Below are 18,230 nucleotides of genomic sequence, written 5' to 3'. Positions count from 1 at the left end.
TTCAGCAAAACATTTCAGACGGGAATTTAATATTGGCCTGGGACGCCTTTCAAACTACGCTCCTAGCCTCTGAGAGAGCAGCACCCCCAATCAGCAGCCGTGACATTTTGTCCCACACTGGCTCACGGGGGCTTCCTGGGACACCTCTCCTGCAAACAGCTCCTGTGTGTGGCTGGGGGCTGGGGTCTCCACTTTAGTGCTTCCCCTGCGGCATGGCTGCAGGCCCCCAGTGCCGTGGTCTGTCCTCACATGTCCTTCCCTTGAGACTCTGCGGCCCTGTTGGCCACTTGTGGCCACGATGCCTCTGGATGCTGGAGGCCCCTGAGAGGACACAGTCAGCCCCCGGCCACTGTCCGAGCCCAACAGAGCAGGGCTTGAAGGGCGAATGGAAATCGTTTTCCACTTTCGGCTGCATGTCAGATTAATGGGAGTTTTACAGCTCTCTCCGATGTATTTAGCACCACGTGTCTGGGGTATGGACAGGAGGGCAGCAATGCTTTTTGTTTCCTGTACCTGCGCATGTGAGAGCCTGAGCCGGGCCCCGTGTAGCGCTGTGTGCTGACGCTCCGTCTGCAGGAGAGGAATTCGGGAAGAACAACAAAGACCTCTTCGGAGAACTTCCTTACAGAAAAGGTTGCGGTCGTCTTGCCAGCTCTCAAAATTAAAGCTATGTTCCAGTCAAAAATGCCTATTCAGACCGACATCAAAGAGAAGACTGTGAGCAGGTCAAGGAGTTTAATTTCCATGGCACTCACGCTTGTGATTCACATGCGGGGCGCAGTAATGACTTACATGCCCATTGGCAATAACGTGACAGAGGGCAACGAACAGAGGGAGAAATGAATCGGAGGCAACCCAGCGGGCCTGATGCCGCCCTCAGCCAGCGGTGCGGTGTCACCTTCGTGACAGCCTCCGTGAGCACCGGCGGCCCGGGCCGAGGCCTTCAGAAGGGAGCCGTGGTGCCCCTGCCCGGGGGTATCCTCTGCCTGGGGGTGTCCCCCCGCGTGCCACCCGGCGGCCTGGCGCCAGCACACTCCACGTCGCTCTCCAGAGGCCAGGCCCTTCCAATCACCTCAGGCTGAGCGTGCTTAGGCCCTACTGCAGAGCTGGGTCTCAGCGTCTGCTCCCCAAATCATTTGAGGCACATTCTCCTACCGGCCTGTAGCCTTCTAGATCTCTCCAGTTAAGCGAAGGACTGTCTGTCCAGGTATGAAGGCGGGAGGTATGTAAACTTTTTAACAGTGTCTGTATGTTCTCCTACTACTCCTTATTTGCTTTTCTCATGGGACGATCCAACGAGGCATTACAGACTGTTGATAAATAGATTTTCAGCCCATTTCGTTTAACCATTACTGCATTTCCATATCAAAGATTTCACGCTTGGCATGCCCAAGCCTATTTTATTTGTAATCTTTTCTCAAATGAGAACTTTGGAATGTTTTTTCATTACGCGTTTCATCTGCAGCGTTCTGCCTTCGTGTTATTTTTAAGATGAGATCTTTTACTCTACCTCGAGTCATTCTACAACTCGTTGCCTCTTATTTATTCTGGCCTCCCAATCTAACAGAATTTCTGTGTTGAAACTTGTTGCTATTTTTTCCAAGGATATACCATATGATGTTAAGCCTGCGCCGTGTATCAAAGTGCAAATATAAACTAGTTGATAGTCTCTGGTCACACCCTGGGTAGGTGTGGCGGTTGGGAATTTTTTGCTTTCTGGCTGGAGATCAGAATGTGCTTAGCATGGTTCCCCATCCAGCATCTCGGTCGGGAGGGGACTGGCTGCTTTCTGCATGTATGTTGTTTGAAGGGTTGGGAGCCAAATAGTTGTACCGCTTCCAAAAACAGATTTTTACTTGTTTGGCTATATTTAGAGCTGCAATCGGGAGATCTGAGGGTATGATAATCTGCTGCCTCACTGTCTTTCTCCTTCCTCTCATTCTCTCTCCCTGTCACTTTGCGGGTAACAGGATGGACGAGCGTAGCTCCAGTGTCAGCCTCAGGCATGGTGCAGAGTTGCACTACTCCAAGAGAAACTCCAAGGAGGAAGTGTGACTCAGAGAGCTGCAATTCCTTCCACGGTTCCTCCTTGTTCCAGCCGGGGAAGTAAGTTACTTCAGCATTTGTGCTGCTAGACTACAGCATGCTTCTCCCCAGCTGCTTGCAAGCCTCAGCTTGCAGGATAGAAAGAGGGATAAGGGTCTGAGCCAGAACTGAGGCGTCTCTAACGTGTGAATGGGGGTTTGCTTCCTTCTGCTCCCTGGTCGCCCACGTGAGACAGGGACCACTCTGTCTCCAGGCTGGGTTTCTCTGTAAGCAGTCCCCTCAAAGCCACCCGCCTATACTGGCTTTCCAGTCCTTTTGCAGAGATGCACGCAGCTGCCTGTCTTGTCAAGCATCTTTCACATTAGTATCACCAGCAGTGCACTAACTGTCGGACAACTTTACACTTTTTTTTCCCTACCCAGACTGTAACATCATGACTATTTTTGCGCTTAATTTTCACAGTCTTTCATCCAATAAGACATAGCCTCAGTCAGGGTAATGCACAGCTCACCAGACACTTCTGAATTGCCTTTCAGACAATCAATTTCCCACTGACTTTTATTTTCCCTAGTAATAGTTTGTTATACTCAGAGACTGGCAAAGGATTTGCAGGCAATAATTTTCTTGCCAAAACAGAAACACTAATCAGAGTACTCATAGCGAAAGGTTCATAATCAGTATTTCTTCACTTGGAGTGCAATTGCCAGGCCTGAGAACACCAACTGGTGTATTTGCAAATGATGCAAAGGACTCTTCACCCGCTTCACATTCTGCTCAGCATTGATACACTTTGGAAAGCCATACAAAATTCACAGCATTTTTTTTTATACTCTGTCATGCAGAAATACTCTCTTACAGTACAAAGGGATCTTTCACTGGGGACTATTTTTAAAGAATTTATAACATGACAGTAAAACGCTGTGTTAACTGAGACAGTGTCAAATAAGAGCAAATGCTAAATACTTCAGTGATGCACTGGTCTGAAAGATAAAAAGGGTCAGAAAACAAGAGAGGAAGAAAATAATCCATATGCACATCAACTAGACGGTCCAGGGAGAAATAAAACCTCAATACTTCTTGCTGTACCCTGTAGATTTACTAGGTAGAGTTTTTCAGGAAGTGTTTTGCAAGTACAAGACCAGGAGTAAGAACTGACTTAAGAAAATAGATCCGGCCCTCATGTGGTGTTCAGCAGCACAGAAATGCACACACACATATACATACATTCATACTTCCTGCCCGAGTGATATCAGTTTCAAAAATAGCCTCTGAAAGAAGATTCATGCTATTGGACCGGCTTCTGATTTCAGTAAAGTGGACTGAACAGAGATCTGAATTTATAGCTCCATGTGTGATTTTCTGCACCAACGTGTATAAAGCTCATCCTTACGTTGTGAACTTTGAGTGGCATCAATGCTAACTCACCTGCCTACCTGACAGAGATCTACAGAGAGATACAGAACAAGAAACATTATTCATCTGAGCTGGTCTTTATTCCTAGAACAGGGGAAATAACCGATGTAAATGAAGCATGCAGTGCAAATGTGCAAAAGTTACTTTTATTTTACATCGGTTTATTCAGGTATTTTAAATAGGCTTAGTTAAAATAATCAGTTGAGCCTTTTTGACAACTTTGTAAGAAACCCTTATGTGGCTAATTCTTAAATATCATCAGACAGCAGGCTGATTGTGTCCGAGTGCACATTGTTGCCCCAGGTAGCAGATAACTTCCTGTGTTGAAACGATGACTTGAGAGCGATATACTTGCAGACAAGGAAATATCATCTTCCAGCCCTGCTGTGTCTTAAAGTAATCTATGAGAACTCTTTCTAGCTCAATGCCTGTGTTTAGCCAAGGTATTAGACGTATTCAGGATGTATTAAACTCATACACCTTCTAAATTACTTGATGGTTTTGAGTTCATATTGCTAGGTAATTTAGTCAGATATCTAGTGCTAACAATAATTGGGTATGCTGAACTGCCAAGAAAGTTGCTTGTCTAGCTATGTAATAAATGTGCTTAACGGGGCTTAATTATACATATAGGCAATGGGCACCTTCACCACCTTCTGTAGTTAATATCCTGTTCCCAATGCTTAGTAACATGGAACAGCACTTTTGAAATAGGGGAATACTTTGGAACAGCAAACATTCATATTTCATGCTTTGGCAGTCCTGAACATACCATCAAAAAATGGGAAAAGAACTTCCAGTGGATCAAATCACATACTCATTAGTACACAAGTAAATTCAAAATAACTCCATAAAGTCAAGACAGAGGAGAACTTGACTCTCCTCAGTAAATACTTCCTTAATAAAATTGGATGAACAATTTGCTGTGAACAATTCAGTGAAAATATCTGTGTTTTGTATAGCCTTCCTTTTTCTTTTCTTTATATTCCTCTTTCTCTTTCTCATCCTCTTTTTAACCTTTTCCACCTTCTGATAGCATGCATAGAAGGCCTAAGAAGCTAAATGAAAGCACAGGCAAGAAACAGATGACAGAGTCAGCAGTTTCACCAGGATAAAAGAAGCCGTTGCTAGAAGTACAGAAGATAGTAAAATATCAATAATCAGAATGGATTGCTAACGGAGGAAGGGTTCGTTCCCTATATGGGTTTGTTTCCTGAGAATTCCCCTTGACTTCTACGTTGTATAATATATCCTGAACAAAACACAGCTAAAAAAGGAAAATGGTAACGCTGATTCTACCCTAAATAGCATTTAATACTGCCCATTGCTGCAGTATCTGAGAACAAGATATACTATTGCTGATGCAGTACAAAGTTCATGGAATATCAAGTGTTGGTAATCTGTGCTCTGAGCCTGTGAATGTATGTGCAAATGGATCAGATCCACAGCTGGCATCTGTCTGGCTCCAGATCTGGTCCAGTAAGTTTCTAAAGAGTAGTTCAAGTCAGACCATTGAAAACTTCCAAAAAAAGTCCCAGGGCATATGACAGAAATGGCCAAGTGGGACAGCACAGTAGAAGAAAGAAATCCTGTGGGTTCATTTCTTTAAAGCACAGAAGTCATTAATCATTTCTATTCCTCGCCATTTGAAACAGCTGCCTGCCTGCATTTGCTAAGTAACTGCTTTCCTAACCACACAGAAACGAGGCTGTGGGCCCCAGAACGCTTATGCTTCCAGATATTAACAAATAATTTCCCTCTTTCGCTGTGTCAATGAGAGCACGTTAGCATCCTTAGCATCTGGTTTTGGTCGTGAAATAACATGCTAGTGTTTCCACACTTCATGAATTCCTTCCAAAAATCTCGCTTAGTGCTTATCTTCTCAGCTGAGGCTTCAGAAGTTCAAAGGCATGACTTGAAAATCTCAGCGGTCTTCTACCTTTTACCGGTGACGCAGAACATTGCTCTTTATCAAGTTAGTAAATAATCTCTCCTATCATGCTTATTTGCTCATCTTCTTGTAAAACTGAGTTACATTTTCCATGTAAGCTCTTTACTTCGAAAAGCACGCTGTCATCTCTACAGGCTATTGCAATTAGTGAAATGCCAGCCAGCAGGTGGAGACGCATGAAAGCAATCTCAATTCATAGACAGGCTGCTTTGACATTTCATTCCCATAGCCCTGGCCAAGCACTAGAGCGGGCCAGAGCCAGAAAATATAGCTATTGGTTTCATGGAAAAGTTCAGAATTAAAATCTTGGATGGCTGACAAACATGTGACAGAGCAGCTTCTGCAGCATGACTGCTGCACACAAAGCCGCACTAGCGAGCTGTCCCGGCAGCACCTTTCATGTAGCAGTGCGTGGTGGAGGGAGGGAAGCCTGCTGCTGCTCCCTCCTGACCTCGCTTCATTCACTTTGTTCAGCAGTCCGGAGCTGCCTGTCAGTGTCAGCTGTGCTGAGTGATGCAAGGAGCCACGCGCGCCTCGGTTTGTGCGGGTTCGCGTTTGGCCGGGTGCTGGGCGAGGACGGGGCTGTGGTGGCCCAACACCCAGATGCATTTCCACCTATTTGCTGCGAAAGTTCAGCCTGCGATGGCATGAAAACAGCTTTGCTTCCTCTGTTCCGTTCATAACTCCTCCCACCCAGTGTTTCCTCTTTCGGAATGGAAACATCATTGTAATAGCTATTTCTGAAATATCCCTGCCAAAATCAGGAAGTGCAGAGGAATACTTAAGTGCGAGGAGGGGGAAAGGTAGCTTGCGAGTTATTTCGGGAGTGGGGAATTTGTTCACATGAGTCCGGGAGAAAAGCCGAGGATAATTCTGTGTTGTCTTCAAATAGATAAGTTTCTAGCTCAAGTGTCTCCATGCTTTAGAAACTGTAGGAAACTGCAGTAGTCTGTCTGCAGAATGCTTGTGTCAATGCAGCGTGCACGTGGAGATACGGAAAGAAGGAAGGAGATGGTGTAAAATTAATAGAGCTTTGAAACTCTGCAAAAATTATCTGCAAGCTTTTTGAAAGATTTCAGTGTTCGAACGCAGGACATACTGGCAGATAGCATTCATTGTGCAGATACTGGAAAATGGTGTCTAGTTTTGCACATTCAGACCCCTCAACATGTAATTGTTTGTGGTGAATTATCAGTTTGATATTCTTCCTTGGAATAAGAAAGGCACTTCAAACCTTGCAGATTCAACTTCAGTGCTTCTAAAGAAACACATTTTGCGGCTTTTCCGTCCTTTTGGATTCTTCTCCTCCCCCCTCTACCTCATCTCTTGCACTTTTCTCTTTGGAGAGCAGAGTTTAACATGCCATTGACGAGATAGCCTGCATGCAAAGTCCCTCAAACATAAACACACTTAAAGAACAGATTCATCACAGTGTGTTTCCTAATGTGGAAACCGCATTCCATCTGCACCCTTATCCGATGGTCATTAGCTTAGATGTTGAATGGGCATTCCTTAAAGTGAAGATTATAAAAACATACATACTGCTCAACAGCGATTCATCAGCTTCCAAGCTCTCTCTGCTGGAGAGCAATCGAGCTCAGAGTGACTCAGGCTGGGGACTTTGGGAATGCACGGCAGGAATTTGCTACATCGAGTCTGCAAAACTGCCTTCAGATGATTTCTCTGGCCATTTAGAAGCCCTGTGTTCATTTGACTCAGGTATTTTTCTGCATTTGTTTTCTTTGTAAAAGTTTGTTGTAACTTAATGTATCAGTTATGCATATTTTCAAAAGCTTTTTTAGATCCTGGCCCTGATCTTCCATTCAGGTTTGCAGCACTGTAACATCAGTGACTTCTGTGCTGTTGCCCTGACAGAGGAATCGGCGTCTGCGTGAGCGTGCTTGTCAGGAGTTTACAGATGACAATGGTCACACGCGCACACTGCCTGACGATAAGGCAAGTTATCACCACTATTCCTTGACCTATTTTTTAGCTTGTAAATAACTGGGTCTAAATTCCCAGCCACAAACTGAAGACATTGTTTATTGATCTATTGTATAGGATTGCCTTGAAAGAGTTAGCATTTATCTGAGGTGACTCACAGATTGGTCTGATGATGGATGTGTTCTCTAGTTTGCTGTGTGTTGAATGTGTTCATATCTCCCTATATATGAAAAAAATATTCACTATATATACATACATATGTATTTATGTATGTATTTATGTATTTATGTATGTATATATATAGTGGTTTGCTTTCACAAAGTAGCCTGTAGAGCCTTTCTTTCCTTTGAAGGCTGTTTTTTAAAGAATCGCTGTTAATCAAATAAAAGTTACTGAGGCAGAGGAAAATAAACTACCTGGATTACTCCCTGTGGAGCTATTAAAGACATTAGAAATAAAGGACATATTATTATTTAGGGCAGTGGAGTAAGGGTGCAAAAGGAGAACTGAATTCAAGTGAATTATGTGGATATGTGTATGAACATATTCTTGATAAGCTCCTTACTACATGATGCTTCAGTTCTCTGTTTCTTAACATAGGGAAAGTGCTCAACAGCCTTGTGAAGAGGATAATAATAATAATAACAAGAACAACAACAAATCTGTGAATGAGCACGTACTGCAGACATGACAGCAATGACAACTTACTCAGAAGTTAACACAGTTATGCCTTCTGCCCAGACCTTGCTATTTGATATAATTTTGAATCCTGCTGTAACCAATATGCTATTGCAGATGCCTTAAAATGCTGGTCTCTCTGGCACCTATTTGAACTGGAATTAGGTCCTCATTACATTGTGACAGAAGACAATGAGAGTAAACTAAGGATAGAATCACAGTGAAAGATTTTAGGGCAAAACACCAAAATAGTTGTCCTGGGCTAAAATGGATCTCTAACAGCACTGTACTCGCACCTATCAGATGTATTAAAGAAGTAATAAATGTTTGATGAAGTACCACTTAGAAAGGTGTTTTGGAAGCACCTAGCTTGTCTACATAATTACTGTTCAAATGCAGGCTGTGAGTATTTGACATCTACTCCCACTGAGTATCACCAAGCTGCTATTCACTGCAAAATAAGGTTACTATGATTTTATTTCCTTCTGAAGTGCGATTGCAATTATTTTGAGATCCCTCTGTTCCATTGTTAGAGTTTTACAGGTCACACGGATGCATATTGTACCTGTATATTAATGACAACATTTGGTTTATGTTATAAACTTCTCTTCCCACAAGTACGTGGTGGTGTTGTATAGAATGCACATTCCCATAATCATTTAATATGTTTTCAGTCTTAAAAATAAAGTTTATATAATGAAAATACAATATAATTATACACATGAGAGTTCTGGTTTGGAAGAGGTTCAGCGGAATTCTTTGATAAAACAAGCCCCCAACCACAAAAACTACATACAGTGATTTGACAGTCAAACATATATAATCACTTACGCTAAATTAAAGGCAGTGTCACCACGTTAAAAGCAGCACATTGAAATCCCGTATGTCAGTTTTGGCCAACGAGTGACAAATACTGTAAGTCTAACCAAATGCATCCTTGAATAAACTTTGAGCAGCTTCTGAAAAAGGTGCTTAGGGTGGTCAGTTATATAAGGAAGGGAGAGTGCCAGGGATACATTTATATAGACTTATTTTATGATGATACTCATTGAGCTCTCTTACACGGAGTCAGCAGCCTAGTCCTTTTTTGCTCCATACCAGTTTCTAGCACCCAGAAATAGACCATATGAGGACTCTCAGAGGGCTCAAAAGCAAAAATTCATCCAAAAATTATCTTGTTGGGCAGAACCAAAAGGTTAGTGAAGTTACACACCTTATTATTGGTATTTTCCATTTGCTGTTCCTGCTAATATCTTGTCCCAAAACACACGAACCCATTTACACTCCACCAAAACTGTTTGTCTGCTTAGAGAGTCCATGGACACCAAATTTTGTAGCTCCACTGAGAGCAGCAGGATGATGCTGATTTGCACCAGATATGGATCTGGCTCACAGCATGTTCCAGTCTGAATTCACAAAGCATGGAGTAATGTGAAACAAGGAAGTGACTTTTGTGAAAAGCATTTTGGAAAGGAAAACCAAAAATGATGGATATACCACTGGGGCAGAGGGAGTGGAGCCCGCCTCAAAGAGGACCTTGTAGAGCTGCCAGCCTTCCCACAAAATGTGCTGCTGCTCTCAGAGAGGAGGGGGAGGTTTCCCCAGGACAAATGCAGCCACACCAAGCACCCTAATAACTACTTTGTAGATATTTTTATGTACCATCACATCAAAACCAGACTGAACTTCCAAAACATTTGAATTCAACCCATCACTGATTAATGGAAGGAGGAGAAGGAGAATGGGTGGGAAGAATAGTCATTGTGAACAGCCATAACACTGGGCAGTAAGCCACGCTATTCAACAAATGAGACAATACATTAAAAAATAAAACTTTGTTTTCAGGGGCCTTCTATATATATCAAGAGCTTGATTCATAGACCACTAAAGTTAATGGGAATCTTTCCTTTAACCAACTACTGATCAAGCTGTTACAGAAGAAATGTTAATACAGATTTGTAATTACTCAAGTGTCTCAGTATTAGAAAATTACAAAGTCAAATACATCATCAACAGCTGGTAATGAACTGTAACTGATTACTCAGAACACACAGACATTTTGCCCACCTGTACGTACTGCATTTTACTGCAGAAGCTATTAGCACGAACCAATACACGGAGATTAAGATTTAACAAAAGACAAAAACTGTGGATGCTTACAAGAAAGGCCAGTTAACAATTTGTGTTCCATCTCGCATTAAAAGCTCTATAAGCAGCATTATTTGAGGGAAAACCTTAATTTCAAATATTGCATACCTTTTTACAGCATTTTTCTGTTTCTTGCCCTCTGGAAGCAATTAGCTCAATCATATTACAGCTCTTAGATCTTCAGCTATGCAACTGCCCATATTACCATTCCAGTTAAATATGCAGCAGAGCCACTAGTCCTTTGTGGGGAATGGGATTGTTCATTTCAATGGGAGTTTGGGGTGGGGATAGTAAATCATCCTCTTTCTGATCCAGATGTGCTAATGGACAAGGTGACCTTCCTGCTTTTACCATTAGTTTGCTGGAGGTTCTGCCCCCACCCATCTACTGACAGAGAAGTCAGTATGGGAATTTCCAAATCACATGAAACTTATCTGTACTAAATTAAATTCTTGATCTAATTCTCAGTCAGGGTAATTCATTTCTCCTGAGGTCCATAATCAATTGAATTTTACCAAAGTCAGCTCATCAAGAAACACTGAGTTTAGCAGATAGGTAGGGACAATGTGCTGCTTTCACAGGTAAGAAGAGTGGCAGCCCACCCAAGCTATGCTCTAAGACTCAGAGAATAGTAAGCAATATGGGATCTCTCAAAAAATGCAGGGAACATGACACACGTGACCTTTTGAAAAGGTAGACATGATTTCCCTGTAGGCTGCCATGTAATGCAGGCTTGGATTGAAATAATCTAGTTGGTTTTGCCCAAAGTGGACAAATTAGGACAATGCTCTGCTGATGGGTAAGTTGAAGGAGTAATGTTAGCATGGGTGGCAAACCTCCTATGTGGATACAGAAGGAAACCGCTATCAATAGCCTTAATGTTAGTCACCACATTCAAGGAAAACCATTCCTCTCTCTCACTCTTTAAAGATATTTCCTCTAGGATGTTTTTTGACCTTTTTTAACCATGTGAGACACACCACAGTTACAGGCTCTGGATCAGATTCCTGTCATATAACCAAAAATGTGTAGAGAGAAATTAACTTCTGTAGTAGAATACCAGGTGAAAGTTGGTGGCTTTTCTGCATACTCCAAATCTATGATGGTTAGATCCTTAGACATATTCAGCAAAACCTCTTGAAGGGTACGCAAAACTCAACAGTTTTCTAAAAGAGCCTAACCGCATGAGATTGCACTTCCCTGACGTAACTGAAATCTATCCCAGGGCACTTGCTCTCTGCCTTTGGGAGCTCTGAAACTGCAGCTCCGCTGATTGCACCAGCTCCGCAATTACACTCATGCTTTCATTCTCTAATCACTTTTTTTCCCCTCATAAGTTTGGCACTTGTTAATAGAAAACAGATACTTAGTGTCATTAAGGATCAGGGCTAAAGACTCTTCTGGTGCAGAACTTTGTCAACAAGTCAGCTGCAATTCCACTGAAGCACAATTCAGGTGTTTCTACAGTCCAGGAAATGCTTGGATCACTTTTTCCCTTCCTCTTGTATACAAATGCAAGCATATTTAATATCCTGGACACCTCTACCTGATAGTGTTGACAGAAAGTGGCACTGCTGACATTGTGATCAGTTGACACTGGGAAGTCAAATGGCAGGGGCAAATTAAGGTGGCACAGGCATGATTGTAGATATTTCTGGCCCTTCAGTGACAATATATGCCAGTAAACAAACAAGAAAAATAGTTCTCTTGGTCATACTTAATGTAAATATCAAAAGGATTATGTCTGATTTCCAACCAAGAAATGTCAGGTTCAGAAATTTCATTACAGCAAACAGGAATGGTTCTCATCTCATTCAATTCTACACTTATCTCTACCTGAAACTTTTCAGAGATGTTGATACTATCACTTTCTCTGCTTCATAGCTGGAAAGAAATTTTTCTTTTAATCTGAGTTTTCTACTTTTTTGTTTATTTGTTTTTAATTTGAGGCTTATTTCCCCCCTTTCTTGTTGGAGAACAAAGGTTTAATCTGAAAATTTGACCTTGTTTGAAGCCAGCTGTGGCTCCTCATCCAAAAGGTAGTTCATAGGCAGGTGACTTTTAATTTGACTCAGGAAAAGATCTGTTAAACACAAGCTTGCCAAAATCGGGGTGCTTTCCAAAGCATGTTCATGTTAAAAAGAATTAAAAAGTAAGGAGAAATACAGATCATACCCAGGTAAAGTAGATGGCTGGAGAAAGGCAAAGTAGCCTGGCTCCCTCTTGACTCTGCTTAGGTCAAAGGGAAAAGTTTTGGCTTCTGCTTTTTTTTTTTTTTTTTTTTCCCTTCAATTTTATCGATAACAGGAACACAAGTTTTGCTCTCCAAGACTTTCTGTCCAAGTTCCTCCCTTTGCTTGCCTCCCATCCCAACACCCACCCTCTTCCTTTCTTTAACCTTACACAGCAATATTCAGCTTTGCCTTCTGAAAAGGCCTGAGCTGTCCCTGCGCAGAGGTAAGGGCTGGCTGAAGGAAGGGTGCAACTTTCATTTTAAAAAGCATTTTGGCATAGCAGTAGGTAAAAGGATTTTAGCTAGGTTGCAGGAAAGAAAGTGTTTGCATTCTTCCTGGTTTTTGTTTAGTCCCTGGACCAAACACTTTTATTTTGTGTACCTAAAGAGGCACCTACATCCGTACTTCAAGACATTGCCTGAATGGGATTGGTTGCTGCTGGTTAACTTCCTTGGAAATGAACTGAAATTTCATGATTGTATTCTGCAAGGCCCAGTCATTGCAAATAATGGTCAGCGTTTCCACGCAGGAAGAACTTTTCAAAGCATTAGCATGTTTGTGGCTGAACATGTATACCTGGTGACAAAATCAGGACCTTCAAACCCAGCATAGATCCACTGTGGTGCTCCAGGAAGATCTCTGTAACCTTTCCTGCTCCTGGAAGAACATGAGGCCACTGAATGTATAATCACTCGTCAAGGTGATGCAAGCTACTAATTCTGAGTAACCACATCCATGTCCATGGCATGCTCAGCCAAACTGAACTTCAGTCGTCAGTCTTCTCCATCTGCTCTGTCAATTTCTTTTGACTTATCTTTTTTTAAAAGGCGCCAATTATGCGCAAATCAAATGAGTCTGTTTCTTCAGGTCCATTAATTATTACATTCCATTTACATTTTCTGTTTACTTTTTCCCTTCTCTATGGAAGCTATTGAAGGTCTGATGATTCAGAATGCTCTGGGAACACTATGTGGCTTTCCTTCTTGTTTGCCCATTGTAACGGAGCTCATTTTTCAGTGGAGGTTTCCCATTCTTTCTAGGAAAAATGTGGTCAAACCCATGTACTCCCAAACCTTTTGATCTCCTGAATCCTCTTCATATCCCAGATAAAAAAGTCAGTGATTAAGACAGAGTTCCTAAAAGGACACATAGTCAGGCTTCCCTTTGACCAAAATGGTTTCCCAGTGAATCAAACCTTTCTCAGCTCAGGGGGGGCTCGACAATAGGCCCTGAAAAGATGGATAGAGCAATTGTCCTGCTTAGTGATCCACGAAAGGAAAGGGGTCCTTAGTGAAGGGAGACCTACACTAAGTCTGACCTGACACTGCAGGAGTAAGACAATGAAAGGTCAAGGAGACTAACGAGAGGAAAAATGCAGACAATAGGTGCCACAGCTAGCACACAGCTCCTGCCACGCAGACTATGGGGCAGCAACGTTAACTGCCTCAGACATGTGAAGGGGAAGTGAAGCGGAAAGAACTTGAAGTTTCCTTCTTAAGAATTGTGGCCCAGCATCTTCAGGATTTACCCAGGCCTCACAGAGAGGTCAAAGTGACGCAGCTAGACCTGAGATGAATGAAAAATAAAGATTATCTAATTGGGGAGGAGAAAAATATAGACGTCTTTTAGACCGAATGAAAAAGGCAACAACCTGATGTCTGGGATCTGCAGAAAGATCCCAAGGCGTTTTTGTGGGAGGAAGTAGAGAAAGTATTTGCCTAATTCTATTTAAACAAAAACCAAAATATCCAGAACAAAACAAACAGCTATGTATGTGGACTTGCAACGGGCATATTTTTCTTCTGCATGAACACAAAGATCCTCAGTTCACGCTACCTGGGACTCAGCTCTCTGCATTTCCTTCAGGCACTAGGCAATTGTCTCTACATGTGAATGAATTCAGGTCCTTGTGACCAGTCTGGAGACAAAAGGAGGAATCTCTGTGGCTTCTGCAAGTATCCCTGTCGTCAATGGCATCTCCATTATCACTTCTTTGTAGCTGGGCCTTGGCCTCGTTAAACGGAACAGCCCCTTCCTGCTTGGGTCAGACAAGTGCTCTGAATGCTACCTTTGCAGCTGTGCATCAAGGAGCCGCCCTTTAGAGATGTTAACAAATACCTGCTGCCACACCGCCGGCTCTTGAAAAGCCTGGTGAGGGAAGACAATCTCCCTCGGTTAGGTTTGTCACACAAAGAGCTGAACGTTTTTGCCATGTTAAACCACATTCTTCGTCTTTGCAACGGCCTGGTCTTTTGACAGCCGACATCACAGGCACCGAGGTTCATCAGAGAACTGTTTCCGTGGCAGGAACTGACAAGTGGAATAAACACACCACGCTCTTAACAGCGAAATAGTGCAGAGCTCTAAAATTCAGTAGGTTCAGGTAAGATGATTTGCTTTGCTTTGCAACCTTGCACCAAAATTACACTTCTCCAACATGTAGAAATCAGATATGGCTGTAGAGAGAAGGGATTGGGGTGGTAGTATTGGTTAGGGGACTGCACGAAGAAACTAACCAGCACACTCGGATTTTAATCCCGGGTCAATTGCTGGCCTCTTGTGTGATCCCAAGCAAAGCCCTAGAGCTCCCTCTGCCTCAGCTTCCCTGTCTGGAAATTAAATCCAGCTTCTCCTAGGAAACTTTTTGGATCTTGTGTTAAAAGTACAGCAAATTATTATTTTCGCCTATTTATTCAATTAGACGTGTATCAAAGAGAGAGAAAATATAAGAAGCATATGTTGGTTGAGGAACAGTGTGAATTTCAGTTGGCATTAGATGACTAATGAAAATTACAATTTAAGAGTAAAATATTTTTCCGTATTCTGAGATGATGACTCAATCAAAACCAAATCCTCTTTAAAGCTATCTTGATTGGAAACTATTAGATAATTTCTTCAGAGGGTAGAGAAGGGGGGTAGATGATATTCCTCCTACAATTACCGAGTCTCCTACAAATGAAATGATCTTCTTGCATTCCAGTGATGACCCCAGACATTGATGAAAGCTGTGTTTCTCATCTGACCTCTTAAGTTTCCACCTTTGTAACTCTGTTTTATTACAATTAACTCTATAGAACCTGTAGATGAAAACAACACTTACGGAAGAATGAAAGATGGAGCTTTTCTCTAAGGAACTTGCAGTTTAGGGAACTTTATTCTCAGTCATCTCCCCTAGTGATGGAAGAAATTCTACTCAAGATCAAACTGTAAAGTGACAAATGCTTTTAAAGCCTGTAGGTTTACAAAAGAAAGGGAACTGGGTATTTCTGCAGTGCCAAAGCAGAGAATTTGTATGAAGAAAGAGAAAGGATTACAATGCCTACATTTTCTGGACATCTGTTTTTGACCAAGCCAATCTGATCTGTAAACTTAATCAGGGATTCAGGTTAGAAAGAAACACAGATAATTAAATGTTTGCTCAAAATGCAGTAGCTAAAGCAGAGTTTGAAACCCAGGCAAACGCCTGCTCCCCAGGCACTTTTGTCCAAAGCTGGTGAGCGTTGTGGTTCTGAACATACTAGCTGTAGTTAACAGAAGTCAGCAACCACACATCCCAAGATAGAAAAAGGAGCAGAGTACTTTATCTGGCTCTGGGAATGTGTAACCGAGTGTCTCAGACTATGGGCTGGGATGGAGAAGATAATGACTACTAATAGAGGTTTGCCCCAGGTGCTGAGCACAGATCCACACAATTTTTTTGTCATGAAGGATAAATGTTTGGGTTGTTCCTACAGTAACACTGCTGTACAGCCCTGGAGTATGCTTCTGAAGTGAATTTCCCTGTTGTTCCCCTTGTTGTGCTTTGGTTCACATCACAGAGCACATACATTTGACTCCTTTTGGGTTCATCTAAATCATAAGATCCTTCCCAACTCCAGGACTACCTAATTTACATGCAGTCAATGGGACTAGACTACAGTTGGTCCTGCGTAAAATCCCTAAAGTGATGGAATTATGGATGCCGGGACCTCAGTGCCAATAGTAAGTAACAGCTGACATCCTTTCTGGGGTCAGCACTTACAAGCAGTGAGACAGCTCCAGGGCATTTCTCTGCAGCACTCCAGGGGCTAGCAATGGCAGGGGTGACACTGTGGATTTGAGCTGAAGACCCCCTCCCTCCACCCTGCTGTTCACAGATCATTTTCCATCAGGTAGAACTGTGTCATCTGGCCTTTTCCTGGCTGCTCAGAATTAGGGCTGGAGCTCATGTTTTCTTAACTGCCATACATACTACAAATACAATACATCTGTCTAAATGTAAGGTAGGTGTTTGCCTCAGATCAAATGAATCATGCTGTAGAAGTGCCCATTTTTTTTCCATTGACTAGCTCAGATATAATGAAGACCAGCTAAAGTGTGGTGAAACTGCTCCCACTGTACACACCTAATATCTCATTTTTTTTTCAGGTAAAGTCTAATAGATTTAATAAATGCTTCACATGTAAAGGAATAGTAACTCATTTAATCAATCTGCTGGCCAAATACCTATAGTCAGTGTGCTTTTGTAGTGCAATCAGTGATAAAAAAATCCACTTAACACAGGTGCAATTAACATATAAAAATGGTAAATCTGTGTTCTTTCTCTGTAGCCATTAAGGACCCCCGTGAAGCTCCCTTGTGATCTTCATAGATTTTTTAATTGAGTTTAATTAGCCATTGAAACAATCTCCCAAAGTTTATAGTCTATTTTCCCTCATTGGAAAATTTTAAATCAAGATTATATCTTTTTCCAAAAGATATGGCCCAGGTCAGGTAGGGATGAATTCCAGGGAATGCAGAGGGCTGACGCACTGCAGAAGGTCACAGCAGCTCATCAGACCAATCTCTTGTTATTTGCATGCTGTTAATTGGAATTGTTAATGGGTGGCTTTTCTGCTGATGCAAAGGAGCACAGCAGCGCAGGAGGTGGCCACGATGAAGGGGGAGGCTCCGCTGCCCCCTTCCCACAGCCCCAGGAGCACACCAGGCAAATCGCAGCCTGGTGCAGTGGTTTCCCTACGGTCCCCAGTGCCCAGCCTGGACATGTCAGAGAGGTGCTGTGGTTTGAGCTGCCTCAATAATGAACTAAGAGAAACAACTATGCTAAACATGGAGAAGAGTTCACTCGAAAGCTTGTCTAGGTTAGCTGGGTCCTCTCAGGTCATTCATGAAATTTTTTGGGCAGAAAGCAAACTGTTGGAAGGCAAGGACTGTAGTGGGCAAGCAGAATGTAATGCTGCTGGTAGTCAGCTCTTGCTGATGAGCTCCTCAGCTAAGTTTCACAGATAGCATGCTTTCCAGAACCTCTGGGCACTTTCTATAGAGCAATGCTTCTCAAACTTTGTTTGTGGACACCTAAATGCGCTATGTTGGAAGTACAAAGCCCTCGATAGCAAAGTGAAGCATACTGCCAGTGGGCTGCTTTCCCAGCTGCAGATTGAATGTGCAGGCTCACAGGATGACAATCACTTTAGAGGTACAAATCAAGGCATACTTTAAAACATTTGCCTGAAGCTCAGAAAACCCTAAAGTACTAGAATTTTCTTCATTCATTCCATGTTTGGTTTTAACTCTGATTTTCAAGTCCTCCCAAACAGTATCACCGTGAAATGAAGACTCATCAAAGTGTTTCACCAAGGTAAAGCAATACATTCTTCAATATTTTGTCAAGAGCTTTGTTTCATTTCTCCCTAGGAGAGGTTTTGTTAATCAAAATGGAAACTGGCTACATGGGGCCCAACATGTAACATTTTATCCCAGTTGGATCTGAGGGATACAGAGCATTTTGCTGTATTAGGTCATAAATTTGGGCCAGATACTGCAATCAGTCTACTCTA

At 42.4% G+C, this 18,230-nt stretch overlaps 2 long non-coding RNA genes across 5 annotated transcripts in view; one reads left to right on the top strand and one right to left on the bottom strand.

The window, feature by feature from the left end:
• LOC137857712 (uncharacterized) overlaps positions 1-18,230 on the bottom strand; it is a 317,831-nt gene that overhangs the window by 9,016 nt on the left and 290,585 nt on the right. The gene's annotated exons all lie outside the window — the stretch shown is intronic.
• Positions 4,624-18,230, top strand: part of LOC137857713 (uncharacterized) — a 55,887-nt gene continuing 42,280 nt past the window's right edge. The window contains exons 1-3 of one of the 4 annotated variants that reach the window (XR_011097245.1): positions 4,626-5,947; positions 6,963-7,129; positions 7,238-7,366. This is a non-coding gene — a long non-coding RNA (uncharacterized lncRNA). Of the gene's footprint in view, positions 7,130-7,237; positions 7,367-18,230 lie in introns of all 4 variants that reach the window. The other 3 variants (XR_011097244.1, XR_011097243.1, XR_011097246.1) reach the window with 3 other exon arrangements.

This window comes from Anas acuta, chromosome 5, assembly GCF_963932015.1.
Source record: "Anas acuta chromosome 5, bAnaAcu1.1, whole genome shotgun sequence".
Lineage (NCBI taxonomy): Eukaryota > Metazoa > Chordata > Aves > Anseriformes > Anatidae > Anas > Anas acuta.
This window is presented reverse-complemented; position numbering and strand designations above follow the sequence as displayed.